At 42.2% G+C, this 15,868-nt stretch overlaps 1 protein-coding gene across 1 annotated transcript in view; it reads right to left on the reverse strand.

Moving 5' to 3' along the window:
* The window catches only part of LOC126203566 (fatty acyl-CoA reductase wat-like), a 206,266-nt gene that overhangs the window by 165,537 nt on the left and 24,861 nt on the right, over positions 1-15,868 (reverse strand). The gene's annotated exons all lie outside the window — the stretch shown is intronic.

The raw sequence follows: 15,868 nt of genomic DNA on the forward strand, positions 1-15,868 counted from the left end.
ATGCAGCGTCTAGGGTAACCCCAGCCATGGTCTCCGAGCTGATAGTCTATGATGCTGCAAACGTCGTCGAACTGTTCGTGGAGATGGTTGTTGTCTTGCAAACGTCCCCATCTGTTGACTCAGGGATTGAGACGTGGCTCCACGATCCGTTACATCCATCCGGATAAAATGCCTGTCATCTCGATTGCTAGTGATATGAGGCCGTTGGGATCCAGCACGGCGTTCCGTATTACCCTCCTGAACCCACCTATTCAATATTCTGCTAACAGTCATTGGATCTCGACCAACGCGAGCAGAAATGTTGGGATACGGTAAACCACAATCGCGATAGGCTACAATCCGACCTTTATCAAAGTCGGCAACGTGATGGTACGCATTTCTCCTCCTAACACGAGGCATCACAACAGCATTTCACCGGGCAACGCCGGTCAACTGCTGTTTGCGTATGAGAAATCGGTTGGAATCTTTCCTCGTGTAAGCTAGTTGTAGGTGTCGCCACCGGCGCCAACCTTGTGTGAATGCTCTGAAAAGCTAATGATTTGCATGTCACAGCATCTTCTTCCTGTCGGTTAAATTTCGCGTCTGTAGCACGTCGTTTTCGTGGTGTAGCAATTTTAATGGCCAGTAGCGTATTTTACAAATCACAGGACATAGTTACAATGTGCAATATAAAGTCTTACGTAAACTGAAAAAGGAAGGCGAGATACCTTGAAATAACGGCAACTGATAATCATCAGCTGACATAAAAGTTTCTTCATTTTCATATGCGTCGTAATGTACAAAGCTATAGTAGATAAACCAAAGTTTCGGCCACGGTTACAGTGACCTCCTTCTCAGTTTGCTATATTGTGACATTGGTTTCCCCACTATAGTTTGGACATTATGACGCGGTGCGATAGTCAGAAAACTTTTATGTCAAATGACTCTGGCCGCGGAAGCCAGCGCAGTTATATTAATAACCATCAGCCCATTCGCCCATGTAAAGTACTGAGTGATGTGACACGGTTCCCTTGCTTGCCACATACAAGTTCAGATACTACTCATAATGCCATCCAAATCACTTTGTAAATTACCCCGCCTACTAACATACCCCGTAGTTCCTTTACTTCTATTACTGTAGTTTCACTTTCCCCGTTAAAAAAATTTGCCTTTTATAGTTACACTTCTTTCACTTACGTATTTAATCACACTCTTAATGTATTATCTGTTTGTAAAACTGGACCTGTTCAGGACATTATTATCTTGTTCATTCAGCCCTTAGCAATATGTCAACACAGTTTGTTAAATGTCGCTAAACTTATCTTCCTTCTGAGAACAAGTGTTGATTATTTAATGCGTCACACTCTTCAGATAAGCTAAATAGTTCTAGGTCGCATTTTTATCGAAATACATCAACAACTGTTATATTTGGAATATTTAAAATATACTTAGATGCTGCTATACTGTGGCTACAGATATATTTGCTTTCATTGAAACGTATCTGCAGAGGACACCATACTGTGAACATGGAAATGAAAATATGGTCGATGACAACCACTTCCCCTTAATTGCCCGCTTTTAAAAACGGAACAAAAGGAGCCATATGAGAATCTAACAAAGAGAAAGGTACTTCTTCGTGCGTCCAGCAAACGTCTATTGAAATCAATATGTATCACATCTGATCTAGTCGCAAAATATCTTAGGAAAAAAGTATTTGATATACTTTCTACATATTCACACTAAGAACTGAAATATGTACATAGTAAATAATTCAGAAACAGTGAATCAGATTGATTTGTAAAAATTACTATTTTTTACATTTATATTGGGATTCAATATGTCAGATGTAGTTTATCAGTCATCAGCACAAACTCAAATATTAATACTCGTTGATATTAGTTGAGCTTTTTATCGCCTTGATTAAATTCTTGGAACAGAAACATAATTTATACTGGATATTCTGAATCAGATGATAGTTATGTTCTACGCATAATGAACTATAATAACTCCATTGTTCTCTGTAACAATCTAAACAGAAGACCGCTATATAGTTCTTTATTTTTCTTAGAACTTCCATCAAGTAACAGCTAACTTATTTCGTAGAATAACTTATTATTATCGGTGTCTTTCTGTACTTTTTGCAAACAGATGCATAGAAGATGGTTGCATGGTCACAGGATCTAAAATAAAAGATAATGGTAGTACTCTTCCTTCGTGCCTATGATATGAGAAACAGCAAATGTTTAACTATGTACGATGCATATATTATGTAGTCTTTGTTGTTTGTGTGTCTGTTTCCTTCTTTTGGTTGTCTGAAGGACCGGAAAGAAAAGAAATATCTAATGTAAAGGGGCATTCATTTGGCCGTTGTTGCTCTGCTTCCCTATTGCGACCGAGCGAGGTGGCGCAGTGGTTAGCACACTGGACTCGCATTCGGGAGGACGACGGTTCAATCCCGTCTCCGGCCATCCTGATTTAGGTTTTCCGTGATTTCCCTAAATCGCTTCAGGCAAATGCCGGGATGGTTCCTTTGAAAGGGCACGGCCGATTTCCTTCCCCATCCTTCCCTCACCCGAGCTTGCGCTCCGTCTCTAATGACCTCGTTGTCGACGGGACGTTAAACTCTAAGCTCCTCCTCCTCCCTATTGCGACTTTTTTAAATGGAAATGCTCTAGCTCTGAAAGAACATTACTGTATTAAAATCTATAACTTTAGCGAGCTATAAGTAATGATTCATACTTATTCAGGACATGGTACTATTATTCTCATAAGTAGGCGAATGACCTGAACTGCGTTCCTCTTGATTTATATGCAACCTACAGAAAGTAAGTCCGTAGCAGGTCTTTCGCTCTCTTCGTGGCTCAGTCGTTTGGCTACACAGAAGGGTTACTACAGGAGACAACTACAGAAAAAAAAGAACTGTACGGCTAGCAATACTACTGAAAACTGACATCACAAAAATGCGAAAAGAAGGGGGATTCGAGTCCAGCACCTAATCGGAATGTTAACTAAGCAGAGTCAAATGTAAGATACCGCAATTTTTCACCACTAACGAAATGGTTTAAATTGAAACAGCGAGACGAAAACGTTTTGCAATACTGGGGTTTGAATCTCGCACTTAGCTTCTTTGTCTCCTAGAACAGATGTTAAATATCGGTTTATTTCACCAGTATTAAGATGTGCAAATGTCCCAACTGGAAATAACGTGACGAAAAGTTCTGTGCAGAGTGGGAGTCAAACACTGGAGACGTTGTTATCGTTGTTGACTACACACGAAGAGACATTGACAATCGAATTCCTTTTCATCACTGACTAAGTGTGGTATGCTTCGACGTGTACTGGTGTGATGAAAGGTTCTGTATGTGAATGAGAGTCGAAACCGGCAACAACCATTATTTTAAGGAATTTAATGCCGAGATTATTTCAGCTTGGTACGTCTTCTCTTTCGTTTCCCAATTTATACCCACTCTCCTTCAATAGGTAGCGAAGGGTCACCACGCTTAATATAGATTATGAACCAATGTGCAGCCCTGTTTTGTTCAATTGGCGTTACCAGAGGTAAACGGGGTCCGTTTGTTTTCGCTAAAACTGGTTCCTTGACGTGCGAATTTAACCCAGACATTAAGCATCATTCCACCAGACCACCAAATCAGAAAGAAGCCTGATTTATGGTTCTGTCGTAAGAAAGGACGCTCCACACAAAAATTCTGTTCCTTGGATAGTAATTACAACCTGTTCAAAACATTCACTTCCTAGTTCGTCAGCAGTGATATTGCCCAGGCTACTCAATGCGTACTCCCGATGACGTAATCACTTAAATGGAATCATATAACGAATGAACGAACTGGAAACATGGTAGGATATGGAAATTTCTGGAGGAAGTGTCACTTTCCAATTAAGCTGCTGTTATGATGTACATAAGCTCAGAACATCTTATGATGCATAAGAGGGCTTAATGACGTCACATTGGCACCAAATTTCACCAAGCTTCTGCACAACGCCACTGAGGTTGTGTCAGAGCGTCACACCACCACTTAACGACCACTCACCCTCATTTCGTGACGCCTTTGCGATGTCAATCAGGATAGCGAACTCCAGCGTTGAAATCAGGCGGTTTTCATGTCGGTGGCCGGGGAAAAAATTATAAACACAGCGCCGCTTAGGAGCTGGCATAAAGAGCGTCAGTGAAGTCACCCCTTACCTTGGGGCGTCCATTCACACACATTCCGCCGTTCAAAATTACAGCTTGCATTTCTACGCCCCACACAGTGACGTTCTTGGACGCTTTTGCGACTGCTGACACTCCTCGGACGATTCGCCCCTTTTACAAGCGTACCATGAGACTGCAACACCACGCTACTGTAGTTTCTGCTGTGAAACACAGGGTGGAACCACAAGGACCGTTCAAAATCATTCTACGAAATTCAAACGTGAACCAAGGCAATGAAGTGTGTTTACCGTTTCTCAGGCCCCTGATTTGCAAAAACAGGTGTGCCGATCAGGGGAGAGTACAGCATTGACATATTCATGAGTAAAACGGCAAAGGATACTGTCGGTGACGCTGCCTACCTTTCTTGAGCACTTGAGAAAAGTACCTGTGCAGGGACAGCCCTAGAGCAATTCCTAAGCGTCTGTGGCAGGCAACGCTTTCGACACGTCTCAGATTTTGCATGTTCACAAGCAGCCGCTACAGCAGTAGTGTAGTGCTACTCAGTCGTAGAACAGCGGGTGGTAGATCGTCTCTCAACATTTTTTCTCTTCTTTTTTTTCCTTTTTTAAATTTTTTTTAACTTCACCATACGTTGCTCAATGTGATGTCCGTTTCCCACTCTTCGTTTGACAAAAATACGTTTTGGAACACGAACCGTCATGATGGTCATTTTGATACTCCATTTCCAATTTCACGTTCTTCATGTGGCTATGAAAGTTCGGACAAGAATTTGCCATCAAATCACTGATAAAGTTTTCTTAATTCAAGCAATTCAATATTTCTTTGCAGAAATAAACCTAGTACTTTTACTTTAATACAAATAAACCCTTTTTGCAAAACTAGACATCGTGCTGGTCCATTTAATCCTCCGTTTGTTGATGTTTCACGCTTCGTTTGGTTATGAATATTCGGACAAAAACCGTTTGTGGAATTTATATGGAGTGATGTTTTCGTTACATTCTGACACTGGACCAATTAGAGAATGATATTACGGATATGTAAACGACGGATAACGTAAGTGCGCATGTGGGAAATGAAAGGCTATGGAAAGAAGGCCTCATTGGTCGACACGAATATGGGAAAAAATGAGGAAGGAGAGAAACTGGATGGTTTTGGAGTAAGGTAGGGTTTAATTATGGGCGGCTAATGATTCAAGAAGAAAAATAGCCAAAATATAACAAGATACGGTTGGGAAGATTGAAGAACGAAGACGTTTATTGACTGCTTTCTGGTGGAAAGTAAAATCGGAGACAGCTGGCGGATGTAAATGCGCTCCCAAAAGTGGCTTTTGATGGAGACATTTGAAAAGTGGAGGTAAAGACGAAAACAGATGATATGGAAATAATAAAAGCAGGAAGGGAGAATATAATAAAATTATGGAAACAGTACATTCGCAGGAACAAGAAAAATGTAAGCACTTACGTAAGCTTTAAAACACAAGCACTAAATGTGGACGCGTGGAAGACGCACGAGGTGAGTTGAAAGAGGCATTTATATGCTCTGCAGAGAACACCTGTGGTAAACTGTCTGGAAGAGTGAACGATAAAGGAACACCACTGTGGAATGAGCAGGAAATCGAAGCAGTAACAGACAAGAAGAAAGCATGGCAAGAGATGGAAAGGCGTGTTAATGTGGGTAAAAGGATGCTTTATGGAATTACAAGGAGTAAGAGGAAGGAAAGCACTAACTCAAAGCTGGTAAAAGCGGGAATTGGAGAGCTAATGACGCAATCGTAGGTAATAAGGTGAAGGTGGTTAGAGTACTTTGATAAACTTGAATGTGCAAAATAGCAGTAGTGGTACAGTGGGGGACCTGGACCTGGAAGAAGAGAAATATGTTACATTGTTAGAAGTGGAACTAGCAGTTAGAAGAATGAAAACAGGAAAGGTAGCTGTGGAGATGGTGAAGGTAAGAGGATCTAGTGGGCTAGAATCCATACTTACATACTAATATTATAAGTTTGAAACGCACTTTACCTGTTACAGTTTCGTGACTAAACTGCTGAACCGATGTTGATAAAATCTGTCATGGAGCCTGAATCCTGAGGAAGAGCATAGAGTACATTAGAAAAAAAAACTGAAACTAGACTCCTGCGAGGGTGAAGTAGGGAATGGAACGTCTTTATTACTTCAGCGAACATAACCACTTTAAAAAATTACAAAATTTGATGCGCAATGTACACATTGCACGACGTATAGCTCCTTCAATAGCGTAGTGCATAGACGGGGGCATCTGCCCAAGCTCTTCTGCATACACCATTCGACAGATACACAGTGAATAGCACTACGACATGCAGTGTGAGAGCTGTGGGGAAGCGGGGTGTGCACATCACGAGCTGCGCTTACTCGAACAGGCAGACTCCTGAAGACGGCTAACGTTATTGGACGTACAGTAGATTACTTACTTCCCATCACTCATTACAATAAAACTAATGATATGTGAGTGTAGCCATGGATAGCAGCCAGTAGTTATATAACTTGCTAAACTGTATATGGGCTCAGAAAAATGTACCTACAGAATGGGAAAAGGGAACAATAATTCTAGTGTTCCAGAAGGGAGGCTGGAAAGAATATGGTAACAACCGAGGGATCACACATATCTCACAAAAGACAAATGAGGAGCAACATGGCTATCGACATGGCAAATCAATAGTGGACCCAATCTTTAGAAGAAGACAGTTGAAGGAAAGGCATAGGAAGTATGGAAAAGTTACAGTGATAACAATTTTGGATTTAGTGAAGGCGTAGGGCAGTTTCCTCAGAGGAATGGTATAGGGAACCTTGGGAAGAGAAAACAACTGAATTTCTCCCAGCAAAGTATTACGAAAGCTTCATCTTTGTCATTTTAATAGTACTGGTGACACCACACTTCCATTATTATGTATAATGGTTATGGATAAAATCGTGAAAAAGATAAAATAAGCTCATAGAGGGAGTGAGATGAAGTTATTGCTATTTGTCGATTAGATGTTGCGGCGATCCAACAGTAAGGACGCCCAAGAACAACTAGCCATATTAAACGAAAAAGTCAAGGAATATGACATAAAATGCAGTTTGCCCAAAAGCAAGACTATTGCGGTACCCAGAGAAAACGGAGAAAGTAAGGGATAAATTAATATTAAGGAATAGTATTCGACAACTTAAAATATTTCGGTAGTGTGGTAACGCACAATACAAGGATTGAGGCATGAATTAGCAACAGGGTATAAAAGAGCAATGCGTGTTGCCAGTGTCTGAGGGGCTTAGTGTGGGGAAGGGAGGTGGCTAAAAGTGTACGGAAGTGCTGAACAATATGTAATTTATACCCATAATGACGTACGCACCGGGGACCTGGACAAGGACTGTGGGAAAGCAAGTTATAAAAAATACAAGCCAGTGAGATGAAATTCCTACCTTTGTTGCAGAAATCGAAGAGAAATGAAGAAGTTATGAATGACCTTGGAGTAAAAAAGCTGAATGATACAACAGCGAACAGAACGTTAAAATGATTTGAACATGCAAAGAGGATGGGAGATCGAAGAATACCAAAGGAATTATGGAGACCAAGTCTGAAGGCAAGAGGGAGTCCCAGAGTAAGGTGGAATGTCCCGACCAAGACCACTTTAGGAAGAAGTAATGTGGACTGCATTGAAACTGTTATAGAAGAAGAATGGTGGAAAAGGCAGCGGAAAGTCTATTTCAACCTGTCCTGATGGACGTCTTCTATTTCCGTTGTAATACGAAAATAAATGATTTTTGTTATATCAAAACAAAGTGGCATATTGCTCTAAACGCAGGGCCGAAAAATATTTTTCATCTGTGTAGATATAACGATTACGCGGTTATTTTCTTTACAATGACATAGAATTTTTTTAAATATAATTGTTGACAGCCTATTACTCTTCCTTTTTACCAACCGATTTATGTATGATGCCCTTTTTTTAGTACTTTGTTCCACTCACTGCATAATTTTTCTCATGCTTTCCACTGGAAAAGTCAAGATGTTTGCTGTCACTGTGTAAGATGACGTAACTGGTAGATGAGCATGGTAAGATCTGTTTTGGTAACTGAATTTAAACTACCACCTAGTCATAGCATCGAACTGTTTTGCGGCGCTATTCCTGTATAATACCTTTTTGGTGTTCAAACTGTATCAAATGGGAATGGAAACTCGAAATTTCGTCTCATGGAATGCCAACATAGACTGACTGTGACGTAACCTGCAGGGTGGTATTCGTAAATTCAGAAAATCTGCTAAATTTGCATGAATACAAGCTGAATATTGTTCTCTGAAAACTAATTTTATGTCTTGATGCACTATTTGAAGAACAGCTCCAAACTAACAGTACTCAGTTCTAGGCAGTCGGTCTCTGTCCACACGCGATAATTCTATTCACTCTTCAGTTTCTACTGAAGACTAACCGCTGTCTGTCGACCACTGTTTCTATCTCACTTGACGACTTGACGATATAACTTCTGCAGGAACTCCCTAGAAAGACTCGTACTGGCAGCTTGCAGCTGACAACCTCTGCTCAGGCACGCTTACTTAAGAGCGCTCCTTCCTTCGCGGCGGTGCTCTCGCTTCAGGGTGCGTGGTTTGCACTCAGTGACGTTCCTGTAGCGGACTCACCTCCATGGTACTTCTGATACTCACAGTCGTGAAATCAGAAGCCAGCTACTCGAATTTTCAGTACTTCTTCATCAACTGGATGGCATCGAAGACTGTGATTGTAAGGACACGAAATCTCATCCTTCAGCAAAGTTGACCTTGACCAGCATTAGGACAGACATCTCAGTTTTGACAAATTTTGAGTAGATCTTATTTTATTGTGATATAAGTAACAAATGAAAGCATTATATCCCAAATAGCATCAAAATAAATAGGTCTAAAACAAATCTGATAGCTGCTGACAAAGGAGGGGAACCCACAGCGATCTACTACAACAAACTGCCTCATTTACTGGCTTAGGAAACATTATTAGTAAAGTTAGAAAACGTAAAGAACAGGAAAGAGGTAGAGTTGTTAAAGGAAAATGTGTTTTAAATAAAAAGAAGAGGGTGTTTATTACCTTCAATAAATAACAGCATAGAAGTCATAAAAAGGCTTCTGTAAGCATATCCTTGGAGTTTGGCCTGGATGACTGGGAGACCCCGACATTGAGGACCGAATAAACTAAAATCTCCTTCGAGATGTGGTGTTACATGTACGTCATAAAATCTAACGGACTATTAAGATCACGTAACAGGTCGTAAAGACTGCGGATTTGCTGCTGCCGACTCTGCTTTCAACTAAACTTCCGCCGACAAGTTCTCGGATTGAGCACTAAAGAAAGGATACACAGTAACCCTATCGTAGACCAGGTGATAATTTCTAGAACCTGATCGATGGATACATTTTTGAAGCTTAAAACCGTCCGACACAAAAAGAAGTAAATATTACGCAACTTTCCCGGACATGTCGATAATGCCCCGAAGTCTCATCAATATACAGTAACTGAAACATCTTCGACCATGCCACGAATGTTATATAGCCGGTAAAAATGCAACACCTTCAAGTTCAAGGTCATTTTATTGACAAGTGAGTTGATAGGTAGTCCATTATTGAAGGAGAATATGATAACAAATTCAGACCACATGAAACACACATGCCAGAGTAAAGGGTTTTCAAACAGTTCCACCAATGCACAGTATATCCGCACTCTGGTGGCAACGCAGCAGTGTATTCTCGCACGCAAACTATCATTATGTTGCCGAATGCCATCCGGCCTCAGACAGTCCGAAGCGTCTTCTGCATTTTGTTACATTTCGGCGACAGTTTTTACAGGCCCTGGAGAACGAGTACTTCCCGCTTCTTCATGTTCCATACGTGTTCAATTGAACAGAGATCTGGTGATCTTGTTGGCTAGGGCAGTTATTGTACACCCCGAAGAACATGTCGCGTCGCAGCAGCTGAATGTGGACGTGCACTGTCTTGCTGAAAAAGCACGTCACGTCCCTGCCGAAGATATGGCAGCAGCAAGGGGATAACAACCTGCGAAACGTAGCGGGCACCAATTACTTTACCAAATGTGACATCGAGTTGTGGCTGATTCTCCCCGCACCTGCCACACCCCGAATCCTGGGGTGGGACTCGTGTCGTGGGCGAATGCGCTCTGACATAGGCAGCTCACCGGGGCTACGGCACACACGTCTTCTTCCATCACCCACATACCGACAGAACTTACTCTCGTCGCTGAAGACAACAGAGCGCCATTCCACTCTCCAGTCAAGTCATTCGCGATACCAGAAGACTAGACTTATGCTCTGCGGTGTCGTGGTCAGTGGTAGCCTAGCCAGGCGAGACTGAACATTTTGCTGCAAGCAGGGGGTCCCCAATGGTACCTGATGACACATTAGGTCCAAATTTCGTCGCTTGATAATCTTCGGTGAGCCACTGCTGCTCGCACATTGCGTCGATCTTGCCTTGCGTTTGTACTCTCCAGACGTGCAGAACGTGGTCTACAGGTGTGTTAATGTACCACAGAGCGCCGTTGAAAGCAGTGACACGTCACCAACATGTGCGGTAGCCCGATGATACGTAAGTCCAGCTTCCCACAGGCCCTCAATACGACGCCATTTATAAATGGACGAAGCTGATCCACTCTAGTACGTACTCGTCGGTGGGGCGTGGATGTTCCTTAGAACGAATCATGCAAACACTGTTCACCTCTGAACTCAGCACAGTTACTACCAGTGGTGTCAAAACAGAAGGTGCACAAACATGCCGCCTGAGCGCCATCTGAACGTTGATCACCATGAGAAATGAATCACTAACAATACAATCCTACAGTAGGAACGTATCCCTGGCGAGACTGAACACAGTCCTTGAGGATGTTGCATTTTTCTGGTAGTGTATATCGTTAAATGTATGAATGGAAAGAAAATGATTGGTTATCACCTATAGAATTACTTCCGACTAGAAGCAATTAAAAAAACTGGTAATGCATGAGGATTATATAACAGCCTGAAACTACTCATAAAATCAAAGGTAATCTCAACAAAAGTAACTCATCTGTAAAGTAATCGGACGTTTGATGGTATTCTGTACGCGGGATTTCGATTCTTCAAAGAGTGCGAATGTGGGTTACCGCTTATACAGGGTGGTCCATTGATCGTCACCGGGCCAAATATCTCACGTATTAAGCGTCAAACGAAAAAACTACAAAGAACAAAACTTGTCTAGCTTGAAGGGGGAAACCAGATGGCGCTGTCGTTGGCCCGTTAGATAGCGCTGCCATAGGTGAAACGGATATCAACTGCGTTTTTTTAAAATAGGAACCCCCATTTTTATTACATATTCGTGTAGTACGTAAAGAAATATGAATGTTTATTTGGAGCACATTTTTCGCTTTGTGATAGATGGCGCTCTAATACTCACAGATATACGGCTCACAATTTTAGACAAACAGTTGGTAACAGGTAGGTTTTTTAAATTAAAATACAGAACGTACGTACGTTTGAACATCTTATTTCGGGTGTTCCAATGTGATACATGTACTTTTGTGAACTTATCATATCTGAGAACGCATGCTTTTACAGCGTGGCTACCTGTAAATACTACATTAATGCAATAAATGCTCAAAATGATGTCCGTAAACCTCAATGCATTTGGCAATACGTGTAACGACATTCCTCTCAACAGCGAGTAGTTCGTCTTCCGTAATGTTCGCACATGCATGGACAATGCGCTGACGCATGTTGTCAGACGTTGTCGGTGGATCACGATGGCAAAAATCCTTCAACTTTCCCCACAGAAAGAAATCCGGGGACGTCAGATCCGGTGAACGTGCGGACCATGGTATGGTGCTTCGACGACCAATACACCTGTCATGAAATATGCTATTCAATACCACGTCAACCGCACGCGAGCAATGTGCCGGACATCCATCATGCTGGAAGTACATCGCCGTTCTGTCATGCAGTGAAACATCTTGAAGTGACATTGGTTGAACATTACGTAGGAAATCAGCATACACTGCACCATTTAGATTGCCATCGATAAAATGAGGGCCAATTATCCTTGCTCCTATAATGTCGCACCACACATTACCGCCGGCCGTGGTGGCCAAGCGTTTAAAGGCGCTACAGCCTGGAACCGCGCGGCCGCTACGGTCGCAGGTTCGAATCCTGCCTCGGGCATGGATGTGTGTGATGTTAGTTCTAAGTTCTAGGGGACTGATGACCTTAAAAGTTAAGTCCCATAGTGCTTAGAGCCATTTGAACCATTTGAACACATTACCCGCCAAGGTCACCGATGTTCCACTTGTCGCAGTCATCGTGGATTTTCCGTTGCCCAATAGTGCATATTATGCCGGTTTACGTTACCGGTGTTGGTGAATGACGCTCCGTCGCTAAATAGAACGTGTGCAAAAAAATCTGTCATCGTCGTGTAATTTCTCTTGTGCCCAGTGGCAGAACTGTACACGACATTGAAAGTCGTCGCCATGCAATTCCTGGTACGCAGAAATATGGTACGGGTGCAATCGATGTTGATGTAGCATTCTCAACACCGACGTTTTTGAGATTCCCGATTCTAGCGCAATTTGTCTGCTACTGATGTGCGGATTAGCTGCGACAGCAGCTAGAACACCTACTTGGGCATCATCATTTGTTGCAGCTCGTGGTTGACGTTTCACACGTGGCTGAACACTTCCTGTTTCCTTAAATAACGTAACTATCCGGCGACCGGACCGGACACTTGGATGATGTCGTCCAGGATACCGAGCAGCATACACAGCCCACGCCCGTTGGGCATTTTGATCACATTAGCCATACATCAACACGCTATCGATCTTTTCCGCAATTGGTAAACGGTCCATTTTAACACGGGTAATGTATCACAAAGTAAATACCGTCCGCACTGGCGGAATGTTACGTGATACCCCGTACTTGTACGCTTGTGACTATTACAGCGCCATCTATCACAAAGCGAAAAATGTGGTCCAACTAAAACATTGATATTTTTTTACGTACTACACGAATATATAACAAAAAGTGCGTGTTCCTTTTTAAAAAAATGCATTTGATGTCTGTTTGATCTATGGCAGCGCCATCTGGTTTCCCCCTTCAAGCTAGATGTTTCGTTCTTTGTAGTTTTTTCGTTTGATGCTTATTTCGTGAAACATTTGGCCCGGTCACTACTAATGGACTTCTCTCTCTCTCTCTCTCTCTCTCTCTCTCTCTCTCTATATATATATATATATATATATATATATATATATAAACATTCCACATGGGAAAAATATATATCTGGTGTTCCTTGTTGTACCTCTGCTCCACATTCCAGTCCGACACAAATTTTTGACTTCCCCATTGAAGGAAATGTCTCCCCACTAGCATGCGTTAATTTCTTTGTGTCTTAACTAGTATTCCTGTTTGGTGGCCCCAGCTGCCAGCTGGCCCTACGTACTCACTCCATACTGCCAGCGCTATGCTGAGGTAGGACGCCCCTGGTTCGATGACTGATTTCGGAGGCAGGCTGCGCCCTCTTTTGCGGAAGTCATGCTCAATAATGAATTTTGATACTGAATAAGCTTTCATGACTACGCGTCCGCCGTGATATTGGTAGAATGCGATACACTACTCCTGTACAGTCCACTCTGCGGATTCCCCAGACTGGTTCCAACACTGGCATCAACGGTACCGTAAATTATGAAGGTCTTCGTGACTCCACATCAGTGAAAGTTAATTATCTTTATTCCCAAGGACCCTGTATGTAAATTGTATCATATGCATACAGGGTGTCCCTCAAGTTACTATTTGCTTCCATGAAAACGCTAATTGGTTTTTCTCTTCTCTGCAGATTCTGGTACATTCATGTTAGTTGTTTTACAGAGAAGAACGTGTTGCTATTGTTCGTGCACGGGTACGCGGATTACCACATGAAGACACCAGAGTGGAATTTTCCCGTAAATATCACAAACGAGCCCCATCAATGGCACATATTCGTCTGCTTGTGAACAATTTTAAGCGTACCGGCTATGTGTGTGATGAGGCGCGTTGTGGACGACCAAGCGTATCGGCAGAAACAGTGCAGCAGGTTTGAATTTCCAGTCATAGGCGTCATAAGGCATCATTTCGACGCCTCATTAGGGAATTGAAGTCCCTGGCAACACAGTGTGGAAAATCCTACGTTTCACTCAACGAAAAGATCTTTATCAAGTTCATGTTCTGCATCATCTTGAGGACGAGGATTTAGCCTGTCGTCGGGCTATGTATTGTCCTCCTGGAATCTGCAGAGGACGAGAATTGAATGGACAACGTTTTATTCTCCGATGAAGGGACATTCCATGTTCGTGGGAAAGTGCACAGACACAAAGCCGGATATGTGCATACGAAGAACCACATGAGATACAGGAGTGGGAACGCGATGCACCGTGGTCAATGTTTGGTTGCATGTGACAAAAGCAAAAGTGTGTGCCCCATTTTTCTGTGCCGAAAGGTCAATAACAGGTAACAGCTACCTCGAGAGTCAGAACTGTTCCTCGAACTGCAGCTTCAGGATGATGACATACGGTAGGTGGTTATATTTCTTCAGGAGGATGCGCCTCCACGATTACCTGAACAGAAACATTCAGGTGAGGTGGATAATGAGACCGCCACCTCGGCTGTGGGCTTCCCATTCACCGGACCTTACATCCTTAGACTTCTTTGCATGGGGGTACATCAAGTACAAAGTGTACACTAACAGCGTCAATGGTCTGACTGATCCACGTAATCGTGTCAGTGAAGTATCAGGCCACATTATGGTTGAAATGTTAAGTTCTACATTTCGTTACGCTATTGAGACATGGAGTATGTGTTTTGATCTGGATGGCGGTCATGTAGAAGGGCAATAGAATATGTGTAAAACTTCACAATAAAATTGGTTTTTCAATCACAGTCTTCCTTCATTGGATTGCCTGTACTTAATATATCTGAGATACGAGTTGCAGCAATGGCTAATTATGCCTGGAGAATTGGTTTATCAATGATTTACTGATTGATAAATCGTTTCATGTGACGTTATCAATAAACTTCAACCTGCTGACAAATTCTTCTGGGTTTTATCCATGGATTGGCTCCCGCGCATTTTATTCGCGTGATCCAAATGCGCAAAACGATCTCCAGTAAAGCATATTTATAGTAAGAGTCGAGGGGTATGAAAGGGAAGCAGTGGTTGGGAAGGGAGTGAGACAGGGTTGTAGCCTGTCACCAATGCTATTCAATCTGTATATTGAGCAAGCAATAAAGGAAACAAAAGAAAAGTTATGAGTAGGTATTAAAATCCATGGAGAAGAAATATAAACTTTGAGGTTCGCCGATAACATTGTAATTCTGTCAGAGACAGCAGAGGACTTGGAAGAGCAGTTGAACGGAATGAACAGTGTCTTGAAAGGAGGGTATAAGATGAATATCAACAAAAGCAAAACGAGGATTAGGGAATGTAGTCGAATTAAGTCGGGTGATGTTGAGGGAATTAGATTAGGAAATGAGACACTTAAAGTAGTAAAGGAGTTTTGCTATTTGGGGAGCAAAATAACTGATGATGGTCGAAGTAGAGAGGATATAAAATGTAGACTGGCAATGGCAAGGAAAGCGTTTCTGAAGAGGAGAAATTTGTTAACATCATGTATAGATTTAAATGTCAGGAAGTCGTTTCTGAAAGTATTTGTATGGAGTG

This window comes from Schistocerca nitens, chromosome 9 (genome assembly GCF_023898315.1).
Source record: "Schistocerca nitens isolate TAMUIC-IGC-003100 chromosome 9, iqSchNite1.1, whole genome shotgun sequence".
Lineage (NCBI taxonomy): Eukaryota > Metazoa > Arthropoda > Insecta > Orthoptera > Acrididae > Schistocerca > Schistocerca nitens.